This window comes from Lagopus leucura, unplaced genomic scaffold (assembly GCF_019238085.1).
Source record: "Lagopus leucura isolate 7727_CA_CO unplaced genomic scaffold, USGS_WTPT01 Super-Scaffold_100016, whole genome shotgun sequence".
NCBI lineage: Eukaryota > Metazoa > Chordata > Aves > Galliformes > Phasianidae > Lagopus > Lagopus leucura.
In genome coordinates, this window is record NW_024962270.1 from 2,608,624 (window position 1) to 2,621,135 (window position 12,512).

The window sequence follows — 12,512 nt, forward strand, 5'->3', positions numbered from 1 at the left end:
GTGTTAAAGCAATTTGAGCAGGCGTATCATCTTCCTATGGACCACATGGCTCCCATGGAATGGCTGAGGACTTGGTAGCACACCAGAGCTGCCACCCCAGGGGATGGGGATGCTGGCACTGGGAGGTGTGTGAACCCCCTAGTTGGTAAGCAGGGGATGTTGGTTTGAAAGGCTGCAGCTGTGCGTGGCAGGATGAAGTTCAACGTGAGAATTGGACTTCAGAGATGTTTTCACCAAGACTTCAAGGGTGGAATTTACCAACCACTTCACTGCATCCACAGCTGACAGCCACAGTCAGCGAGTGGGGATGGAAACCCACTTGGCACACAAAGTTGTTTAATGGAGATGCTGACATAGGAAACACCGGTGGGAACACAGGGTCTTCTGAACATGGTCTTGAAATCACCATAAGAGTAAGTTGCATCCAGTTGGTTTTCCATCCCTGCCCCAGCACCTCACCGCTGCTCCAGCTGCCTCCTGATATTGTGGTTTTTTTTTTTTATTCAGCTCAATAAGAATCTGTGATTCATTAAGTGCTTGTCATGTTTTGATACGTGGATCAGGAACTGATCAATAGCCAGCCAAATTTAATAAAAAGGAGCTCCATTCTTGGGAAATGAGCTTGTTACCATGCCAACTATCGATCTCTCCTGACAAGCTGCTGTAAGTTGCAAAATGGGGTCCTGATGGGTTGGTTGGTGTCCTTGCTGCCTGCCAGCCTATATTGCAGTCTCTTTATTTAAAAGACTTTGGAGACAACCTTATTTTTAAATGCTACATCTATGTAATTCTTTGGCAGAGGTTCTAGAGCCTCTGCCTGGAGTTAGCAGAAATCATCCAAAGGCTGTGCTTTTCTTACTGGCTGTAAGGTGGTGGCATTACAGTACAGAAGGAGCAGAGCTCTGGACGTGCACCCCCTCTGATATGAGTGATGCTGTGAAACATTTGTGAGATAGAGGTCTGTCAAAAACAAATAACATATCCCCGGAGTTTTGATCCATCTGACCCATTTGCAGCGTTCCTAGATTTTTAATTGCACTTTATTCTCTTTTTATTTCTCAGAAAGAAGGTGGACGTGGCTGTCTGCTGCCAGTCCAACAGTGGCCCACGTCCTCCAGGACTGTGGCTAAAGGCCAGGGATGGAGGTTTTAAAATTGGATGGTGAATGGCATGTTGGTTGCCAAGAGTTTGTAGGCTGTGGAAATCCAGCTCTGTGCTCTGTACAGTCCCTGAGACTCCCCTAGAGGAGGTTATCCAGTAAATGTGAAACAAAGGCAGAATTTGATAGGAAATGATATAAAGACCTCCCTGAAAATCACTTGGGGAGAGAGAGTATAGTGCAATTCATGGCTTTACCAGATTAAGTACCGTAAAACTTATCTTGATCTGATGTTGAAATTAGCTCTGCTTTAAGTGGGGTGGGACTCAAGACCTCCAGAGATTACTTCCGACTGATGTTTTTCCATGATTTCATCTCAGCAATGTGATGCGAGGTCTGACACAGAAATGAGCATAGAACCTGCATTCCTGGGTGTTCTGACCTACGGGGGACCTGCATCAAACATCAAATATTGCTGAGAAGTACTGCTGTATTTGAGATGCCGGAGCAACCCCAGTCCCTTGGCTCTGAAATAGAGATTCTTGAGCAGTGCTTTTTGCTGGAGTTATGGCACTGCCTGCTCTGCTTTCTGCTTGCTGTATCCCTGCTCTGTGGGCTGAGCACATCCCAAATGCCCCACTTTGAGATCCCTTCTTTCAAAGACTTTTCTCTAGTGAAAATCAGCAGACATTGCCACAGAGTTAATTAACGTGAGTCTTTCCATGTAAAGGTCCTTCTGATACATGATAAAGTGGGATTAAATTCTTCAGTGAGGTGTGAGGACTGGTGTGGCAGCGTGTGCTGAGCAGGGATGGGGTGCAGCACCTCTTGCACTTAAATGCATTGCAGAATGACAGAATCATTAAGTATGGAAAAGAACTCTAAGTCCATCTAGTCCCACCATCAACCCATCACCACCCTGTGCCAAATGGAGTCTAAAACAGAACTCTTCCTAAAATCCAGAGGATGTTGTTATGGGGAATTCCAGTGCAGAGCCCTGCAGGATTTTCAAGCACTAACAACTGCACATTGTGTTCACTGTTGCATTTTGCGTTGCAGCACGGCACTGGTGGAGAATCAAGACAGCCTCATGCCATCACCGCTGCAATGACAATGAGAGAGGGGGACCCTCCAAACCCAAATCCATAGGAGGATGAGGATAGTGGCACTTTGCAGGAGAACCACAGCCCATGGACAGGCTCAGCCTGGCTCTCACACCTGGCACAGCAGACAGCACAGCAGTGCAGCAGGTTTGGGCGACAACTGACCTGGAAAACACCTCTTGCTTAGGAGCTCACCAGAACTAACCTGCAGGCAGCTGCCCTCATCCAGCATCGCTGCAGAGAGGTGCAAGGGGAATGGCACGGAGCGCAGCGCTGCCAGCAGCTGTGTGTCCCCATCCTCAGCTCTGTGCTCCCCAAGGAGCCTGCCTGGCAGCTTCTAAGATTCATCATCAGCCTCAAATCGCATCGTGCTTTGGCTGAAAGTTGAGCTGACTGTGTGCTGTCTCTGCAGGCTGCTGGTGTGCCTCCCCTCCCCGAGCACACAGCGATGTCTTACGGACAGGGCGCGTGTGCTTTGGCTGTATGAAATTGTAACGTTCTTTCTATAGGAGAAAACATTTAATTTTGCTTTAAATTCCGCTATAACCAAACCGATCTCCGTTTATATCCAGGGTAATAAATCACAGCAACATGAAGTCTCGTGCACAGAACTGAAGTGGTTTCTTAAAGCAAATTTGGCAGGAAATAAGTCGTCATCTTGCAAAGCCAGTTCACCCCCATACACAGCACTCCCTGATCTCTCCGCTACGAGCTGCGAGCAGGCACGAAAAGTCATCATTTTGAAAAATGGGGAGAGATCTCTGAGTCGTAGCAAAGCCCTGTGAGATACACCACATGATGCTGCTATCAGAACAACACAGAGCTTGGTCAGAGAATCACCCCATGAGTCCTCCCCGACTCCTGGGCTTGCAGTGCGTGGGTACTCAGATATCACAAGGGCCATTAGTTTGGCTCCTTAGAAAAATAAGGTCGTGCTGCTCTCACATCTTCCCTCTGTGCTTTCCCCCTTTCTTATTTCCTCCTCAGCTTCATGTTGTGATTTTTTCATCGGCTTTTTTTTGGCCTTTCTTTTCAGTTTCCATTTCTATCGTGCAAACATGCCACGGCGAAGCGATGTAAGCAATGCATAATATATTTGCAGTAATGTATGATTCATTTACTAGCTTTCATAATTAATGCGGATGTGTTTTACATACACAGAACTTCCTGCCTGCATTTTATGATGTGAACACTCTTCAAAATCTAATAAAATGTAAGCCATTAAAAACAATGGTACTTTTCCTGTTACGAGATCTGTGTGCAGCTTTGCAGCAGGAACTCGGTGCGAGCTGGTGCTCCAAACACTGATTTTTTGCTGCTCCTAATTCCATGGGTAGAAACGATTCCTGTTATTCCAATGATACCACCGTGGCTGTCGGTATCCTCCTGCTTTCATACCTTGAAAACTTTCCAACCCAAATACTTTTTCTATCCGCTGTCTGGAGGTCAGCAACTCAGATGAAATTATGCTGAATTTGTGAAAAAGAAACTTGCAAAAACTGTACAGCAGCATCTGTAAAATATCAGCTAAATAACGCCAGGATTTCCACCTCCAACAATCCTTGTCCTTGCTTGGGGCTCTGGGCCCCAACACCTTTTTGCAGTGGTATTTCTGTGTCTATTTCCCATCTGTATCAATGCAAGGCAGGGGCTGCTGAAGAGCTCAGGCCATGCACTTTATCTACACACTACTCTCTTCCTCGGGCAAAACTGGAAACCCAAAACTACTCTGCACCTCGTATTGAAGCTGAGTTACTCACTGAGCTTTGTTCCTTTGTACAAACAGGTTTGGGAACTCTTCGTTTCCTATGGTCACGCTACGCATGCGTGGAAAATTAACACCAATGACAAAATCTCTGCAAGGACACCAGCACCCACCTGGGGAGAACCATAGAGGGGCTGTGGCTGTCAGCAGGTGAGGAGCATCAATGGCTGCAAGGAATTAAACTTGTGTTCTCTGGGGCAGGTTTGAAACACAGAGATGTTGGGTATTTCTAACATCTGATTTGGGGATTTTTTCCCCTTGCATCTGAAGAGGCTTATTGTAGTGTTGAGGTCTGTGTGCTTCTTTGATGTTTAGGGCTAGAGATCATGCTGTACCTTTCCCAGACGGTGGATTTGGTTTGTGTGCTCATTTCTGCCTTTGCTCTTTCTTTTTTAACAGTTGCTATATTCATTATTTAGAGGGGAAACTCATATAAATGTGTGTTTGTGCTAAGGTTCAAGGAAGGCAGCAAGCAGAGGAGGATGAAGCAGCAGTGCTGTGCTGAAACAGCAATATTTGAGGACTGTTTTATATGTATCCCTTTAGTATCAGAGACCTGGCAGTGATTTCTACCTGCAGCAGGTGATGCTGAGGCTTTCTGTGCAGCTGTATCTATTTCAGTGCTATCCCTGCAGCTGCTTCTATCACATCATCCTTTCCTCTTAAGCCCAGAAAGTCACAGGGCTGCTCCCCTGGGCTGCTCCAGCAGAGCCCGGCAGCGGCAGTACCGGTGACAAGGTGACAGGGATTGCCAAATGGCCGGATTCGGGCTGGGCTGGCTGGCAGGAGGGGGCTTAGGCTGGGTGTGAGGGGGCTGCCACGGGCCTCCAGTCTCCTAAATGGATGAGAGGGCCACGTGCCTACCCAGGTACCTCTTGTCTCCAAAACTCATCTCCAGCCGGGTGCTCCCTGCCCCTCCAGCCATCTCTGCACAATGGAGTCTTCTATTTTTTGCCCGTACGGCACCGGCGCCAGGTCTGCCCCATCTCACCTGGGTGGAAGGAAGGGCAGAAAGCGCCTTTGGGGGAGGGGGAACAGCCCGGATCTGCTCAGGGGGGGCACAACGCGGGGGGGCACAGCGTGGTTCCTTCGCATGGCCGGGAGCGCTGACAGCCCGCTCGGAGCACCGCTTTTGGCGATGGTCAATAGGATTCTCCCCCAAATTGTTTTGCGCGGAAGGAAGGGTAAAGAGAGCAAACGCTGCGCTGGATGATTTTTAATTCACCCTCCGAGCAGCTCCCAGCCGCTGGGGAGAGCTGTGCCCCGGCCCCACGCGGGCGCGCCTTGCGCTGAGGGACTTGGGAGCGCGCAGGGCTCCCCGCGGGCGCGGCGCGGGTGCCCGACGAGCTCTGCTTGCGGGACAGATGGGGAGGGCACGGGTGGTTCCGGCACCCTCAGAGCCAGGGGTTTGTAGGATATAAACCATATCTATGTAAATATAACGTTCCCCAGGCAGTAGAAAGCCACCGCTTCGTTTGCACCTTTCGTTTTCGACGTTTCAGGGCGAGCTGCGATACAACAGCCTGCGCGTTAAACGGGGAATGAAACAGAAATGGAAATAAACGCCGGCATCTGTCCCGTTTTTAAGGTAAACGCTGAAATCACCTCGTGTCTCCCAGCCCGGCCACGTTCACCGAAGAAGCGTGGGGAGAAGTCAGTGTCCGGGGAAAATCTGCAACCATCATCTGCAAACGAAGAGTGGGAAATCTTACGGGATACAGTGATGGAGCAAAAGGGTGGGATGGAATACATCTGTACATCGGTTGAGCATCGGGAGCCTTTGTGCCCGAGTCGTTTTGGAAGGCGGAGGAGCATCGGGACATCCCGTCCCTCCTTGTACCCTTCCAGTGTTACGCGGTGGTCACAGAGAGGGACGCACTGGGGACCTCTGGGCGCAGCCGAAATTTGCACCTGCAAAGAGAGAGCGAGCCAGGAGAGGGGAATGTGCGACGGAATGGAGAAATATCGAATGTTTCTGGACGTGTGCATTGCCAGAGGTTTGCACATTTTGTCTGAAAACACCCAGAGTTACAGACGGAGGGGAGGGAGGGGGATTTTAATAAAAACCATTTGCCACTTGTCTTCAATTAGAGTCCAGACATCGAGCAATAAGGGAAAAAAAACCCTTTTTTTTTTTTTTTTTTTTTTTTTTTAATCTCATTCGCAGTCGGGCTGAAAGAGGTAAAGGCGGCTCACACGCAACGATTTCAGGGCACGGAGTTAAAACGAGCGAGCGAATTCAGGCGTCGTCGGCACCGTTCGTGCCGGATTCTCCTGCCCTGGCAGCTCCCCGCCTCGCCCCGGCACACGCCGCGGAGCTTCGCATCGCTTCCCCGCACGGCAAAGGCTCCTCCAACCTCGGTCGGACCCCCGACGGCTGCCCCGGGGGCGCGGCCGCGAGCCGGGAAGCGGCGGAGCAGCACCGGAGCGGAGAGCCCTCGGCTTTCTGCTGCCGTCGGGGCGGCCCTTTCCGCGACGGGCGGTCGCGGATCCGCCCGTCAGCGTGTCCCAGGCAGGTGATGGGCAACTCGGGATGTGACAACTCCCCCCCGATATTCCCCTGCATCGGAGTGTCCGTGACAAATAGAGGCAACGCGAGGCAGGAAAGGGGGAGGAGGGAAAGAAAGGCGCGCACACAATAGCCAGGCAAATTGTTAGCAACTCCGGCGTTCGGGGAAGCCGGTCCTGGAACTGCGCTCTCATCAGTCACTGCTCCTGAAGTGATAGTAAAAATGCATCTAAACACGCTGCGGTGTGATGTATAAAAGCACAGCGGGATGAGCTGCTTTCCAAAAAGGGACTTGGTGATTGGATATGCCCTGGCATGATTGACAAGAGCTTAGTTTGGTAAAGAGAAGACACGCAAGCTTTCACAGCGGGATTTCTTTTCTAAAATATATCACACTAGCCTTTGAAAAGCGCCGCACACTATAAGGGAAATAAGGTTGCTTTATAGTGCGCTGACATTTCTTTAAAACACAACTAAGATCAAAAAAAGAAATAAAATGTGTTCCAAACACAATGTTTTAATTAGTTTATTCTGTGCGTTTGCTTTTATCTGGTGTATATATCACGGATCCCCACCCTTTAATTAAAACAACTGGCTGCCTATACAACGGCGGAGACAAATGCTTAACTTTCTCCTTTGTACCTACAAGCAAACGCAATTTACTGCAGCTCTCAGAAGAGTTTTTAAAATAAACGTGTTCGCCTCAAATGCTGTCGGGGAAAGGGCGAAGGCAGCTGGAAATGGCCGTTTCCTGGCTCGGAAAACTCGGGGGGAGGCGAACCCCGCGGGCAGCATTGCCCGGCCCGACCCCCGCGAGGGGCAAAGAGCTGAGAGAGCGGCGGGCGGAAGGAACGCGGGGGCTTTCGGGTCGCCGGGCTGCTTTTGGGGTTTGGTTTTGTTTCTCTCTCACTCTTTTTTTTTTTTTTTTTTTTTTTTTTTTCCTCCTTTTCTTTTTTTTTTTCCCTTTCTTTTTTTTTTTTTCTTTCTTTTTCTTTTTCTTTTTTTCTTTTTTTTTTTTTTTTCTTTTTCTTTCCCCCCCCTTTTCTCGGTGCTGCCTCCATTGAGGCCAAGCTCGGAGCTCCGCGTTGAAGAGCTGAGGCACTTCCCTAAGGCGAGCACCTTCTGCCCGCTGCCAGCCCGGCTCCTCGTTAGGGACTTGGCGAGGGGAATAAAAACCTTTCAGGAAGCATCGACTCCTTCGCTCCGTGGCAAGCGCACGGTCCGTGGGGCCGTTCACGGTGCGGGGGGGGGGCTCGTCTGTGTCCCCGCGTCCCGCAGCGCGGAGCCTGCGCGGGTCAGCGGAGTAAAGGGGACACTCGATAGGAAAAATAGGGCAGGGCAAGGGAGGGCCGTCTGCTGGCTCGCAGTCACCCCCGGGCACGGCGGTCGCAGTCAGAGGGAGGATCGCATGGGGCAGACCTGGTTTCGAGAGGGGAGGACGTTCGGGCAATGCCTCTGATCCAGCGCTCCTGTTCTCAGAGCTTTGGCCTCAAGGCTTCCAGCGGGGATTTTAGGGGTGAAAGCTGCTCCCGTAGAGGGACTGTGTCATCCACAGAGCCGCTGCCGCTTTGCCCGCTCCGAGCCCCGGCCCGTTGGGGTTCACCCGCCGTCAGGGCTGCTCACGGAGGCACCCCTGGGGCGTTTCGCTCCCCCGTGCTGCAAACGGAGCGGTGCGGGCAGAGGAAGGAGCTCGCAGAGCTGCAGCGGCACCGCTTTTCCTGGGGAGAAAAAAAAAAAAAAAAAAAAAAAAAAAGCAAAAGGGAATGGGCAGATCTCCCCTAGGGGATCGGCGGGGATGGGACCCCTCGGGAGGAGCCCACCTGCTCCAAGCCATTCTGAGACCTCTCTCCTTCCCTGGGATCTCCTTGAGCAAGGGGTTCCGGCAGAGCTGCTGCCGATCCCCTGGTTCTGGGATTTCCCGGCAGCGAGGAAAGCACCCGAACCCCGCGGCACCCCAAGTGAGAATGCCACGTTTGAAGGCATCCCCGCCCCACTCCGCTGCAGGCTTGGGGCTGAGTGGGGGAGCATGGAGAGCCCCTGAAATCTTGCAAATTCCCCGTACCCCCTAAAAAACCTAGAGACCGCTGATTGTAGCCTCAGGGGATGCCGGTTCCAGCTGGGCGATGCGCAAGCAGAGGTTTATTACCGGACTTTACACCTGTTGAGAGGCCTCAGGAGGACTCAGCGGGGGGCCAGACCCGAAGGCTGGGGTTCAACCGGTACTCGGGACCCACGTTCTTTGTCTGCCCCGTCTTCCGTTGGGGCTGTGGGGCAGAAGCTGCGGGGCAGGAAGCGGAGCTGCCCCGCCGGGTCCAGAGGCATGGGGCAGCCCCGGGAGAGCCCGGTGCCTCCGGGGTCCGGGCAGCCGTCGGGGGCAGGGCTGGGCCGCTCCGCAGCGCCGCCTCGTGCCCAGCTCCGTTCCGAGCCCCTCTTGGAGCTGTAGCCCGACTTTCGGCCCGGCTCGGTGGCATTGGCACCGGCACCGGAGGGGCTTCCCGGCCTCCTCGGCTCGCACCGGCTACGGCCGCTCCATCCGGCCCGGCCCCGGCGGATTCGGAAACGAACAGAGCTCGGTGATGGTGACCTCGGGATGCCGAGCGCTACTACGCGGTTCTGTCCCAGCAGCTGATGCCGGGCCGGCGGCTCCGCGCCCGAGATGCCCCCCCGGAGCCCGGGGCTTGCGGTTGCCCCTCACGGCTCAGTCACGCAGAAAGGCTGCCTAAAGTCTGTGTCCCCCGCAAGAGAGGGACAATAGAACCACCCTCCAGGTCACAGGTCACCTCCTCGCTGATTGAGATATTCCCCGCTTTCCCCCGCCATCCCCTCCGCTCCTCGGAGGGTTTCAAGGCGGTGATTTCCAGGGGGCGGCCGGGCCGGGACACCGAGGGCCCCTCTTCCTCCCGTCTCCGGGGCCGTGCCTCCTCTCATGGGCCCGGCCAGGGCTGTCCCTCCGTCCCGAGAGGGCCTCCCCGGGGTCGCTCGCAGGGGGCTGCCGGCACCCTGCGGGGCCGCGACCCTCGACGTCTCCTGCCCCGAGCTTTGCCTCGGCCGCCCCGGGGGAAGGCAGAACCCATTCATCCCGCTGCCGCTTGATCTCATTCTCGTGGTTTTCCCACTCGCTTCTGAACCCGACGCGTGGTTCCCTGCCGGCTGAGCAAGCAGCTGAGCTCACACTCATTTTCCCAAGGGGAACTTTTCCCCACCGCCACCATAGAGGCGAAAATCCCCGGGCAGGGGGCAAAAGCTCCGTGTTGGGATGCTCCCAGTGCCGGTGCCCGCGCCGTGCCCGGGGTTGCGGGACGGAGCCGCTGCCACCACCACCTTTTCCCTACCGCTCCCGGCTCTCCGCCTGCCCCTGGCCGCCCTCTGATATCCTCTCCCCCTCCCTTTGCCGAAGTTCAGCCCCGTTTACTGCAGCCCCCGACTCTGAAGTTCAAATGTACGCATGTGATTCCCCCTCCGCTGAGTGACAGCTACAATGGAAACGTCTCGTTCGCTCCTGGTTTGCATTTAATTACACTGGAGATGCAATATGTTTATGGCAGAAGAAAAACTACTTGTCTTTACGCTTGTTAGGGGCAGTGATTTGGCCACGATAAACTGCGTTTTAAAAGCTATTTAGGGCGTATGAAATATTCTTCTCCCTGCCCAGCTCCGGGGATTTTTATTGCCGTTTCCCCGCGTTCGTTTTGCCTTTTCCTCACACCCTCGGAGGAGGGAAACCCGTTCCCGAAGCTTTCCCTGCCCGCTACAGGGCCCGGGGACTGCGGGGTTCCTTTTGTCGGAGCTCCCGCACTGTGCCCGGGGTCGGGGCAGCTTGGGGGTCCGGCAGCCCCGGGGGGAGCTCCGGGCCGGGGCACAGACGGGACCCTCAACGCTTCCAGAGGTGTTTCGCATTTTGGTGGCTGTTCCATTCCCAAATCATCCCAAGCGGGGAAAATATATGGGAGAAGGCGGGAAGAAAGGGGAAGGAAAAAAAAAAAAAAAAAAAATTAAAAGAAAGTTAAAAAGAAGAAGAAGAAAGTGAAGGAGAATGACACGACTATCTGATCCTGACGCGAAGCAGGGTGTCTTTCTCCGCCTTCCCCCCCGCGATGGGAGCACGGCAGCCTGCAGCCCACTTCTCCGGGCGCTGCTGTTTGCACGTCTGCAATTGAAATTTAGATTTAAAAGGGAGAAAGCTGCGATGTACCCCCGCCTCCGGGAAATAACCGCGAGGAGTTGCGATCGGCCAGAAATAGCGCTGGATAAAAATGCGAATAAAAAAGGGATTTACTGAGGTGCTACAATATAGGCTAAATTATATTACATATATATATATATAATTATTATGAAAGAACGGAGGAAAAAAAAAAAAAAACAAAAAAACAGAGGCCACACCGACAGTGCGCTGAAATAAAACGAGCAGGGTTTGTGCCATTTGTGCTCACCGACTGCCAAACGGCAGGTCGGAAGCAGAGGGATTTAGGGAGAGTCTGTACATCCGTGCGGCTCCTGCTCGGCATAACCCCCCTAACTCCCCAACCCCCACCCCGAAGTTGGCGGAACAGAAATGGGAAACGTATAAAGCAGATTTCTGGGCTCATCCCGCGGCCCGATCCGCTGCGGTGCGGCTGCGGGAGCCGCTCATTGCTGAGCAGCCCAATGCTCTCCGAAAAGGCAGTCCTCCCCCAGCGCTGCGAGCGCTTCTTTCTGTCCTCCCCCCACCACACACACACACGCACACGATGCTTTCCCCAAAGCCCCGCCGCCAGCGGGCAAGATTTTTTTTTTTCCTAAGCAAAATAATAATCATAAAAATAAAATTAGAAAATGTTCTTGTTTTTTTCTTTTTTTTTCTTTTTTTTCTTTTTTTTATTTTTTGAAGCCTCCTCGCCGCTGAGCTCCACTCTCTGCCTCCCTCCACGCTGGAAGGTTCTCCGTGTCCCCCCTTCTCAATCCCCCCCGCACCCGAGACAGCCGCAGTGTGGGGTGGCCCCGGCGCACCCCATTAAGGGCCGACAATGGCACACGTGAGGCCGCAGCGCAAGGAGGGGTCAGTGGCCCTCGGTTACTCCAGGTCGGCGACTTCAGAGGTGCGTCCCTCCCCGGCGCTCAGCTGATGGGCTAATTGAATGATGCCCCTTTTCTCCCCCACTCCCCCTCCCCACCCCTTCTTCTTCTTTTTTTTTTTTTTTTTTTTTTTTTGGGAAGGGGGGGGGTTGATGGAAAACCCACCACTTGCGGAAGGTCATTAATTACCCCCCGGACACGCAGGTAGAGCCGCCGTCGCGTCCCGGGAGCCGCACACTGGGGCCGGGCATCCCCACTCCTTCCCGAGCATCCCTCCCCGGTCCCCGCGGGACGGAGCGCGGACGGCCCCAACGCCCCCCGGGGGGGGTTTCCCCTTCTCCCTCCTCTCATAGCGTGCGAGCTCGGAATCACGGCGGAGGGACTCACCGTGGCCTGGCAATGGGAGCGTTACCGAGCACCGGTGGGACCTCTCGGGGAGATTTTATAGCGGTGGGGTTGTTGGTTTTTTTTCCTTTTTTTTTTTTTTTTTTTTTTTTTTTTTTTACGCTCCCTGCAATCCCTTAAAATAAAGAAGGCGAAGGCTTTTCCCGGGGGCTGATTGGGGGGGAACGATGTGAAAGGGCCGCGGTTATAAAGCGCTGCTTGAAGCGCTGCTCTCAATGCGCCTCTGAACTTGATCAGATTTTACGTTTCCTGCAGAGAGCCGGCGGCGAGCGGAGCTCTGTGCCATGCACAGCGCCGGGCTCCGTGCACCCCGCAGCCCCGCCGCCCTCCTTCTGTCTTTTATTTCCCCTCCTGCACCCCACAGCTCTTTGCAAATGCTTTTCCAGCACAGAAAATGAGGGGATTTATAGCGCTGTCTGAGATTGGTAATTATTTCGAGGCAGAAAGCTGCCTTTGCGAAAATAAAATTGAGGACAAAAAGAAAAAAAAAAGAAGAAAGAAAACAAGAAAAAGAAAGGAAAACAACAAAATAATAAAACAAAGAAAAATAAAGGGGGAAAACGAAAGAAAGAGAATGGC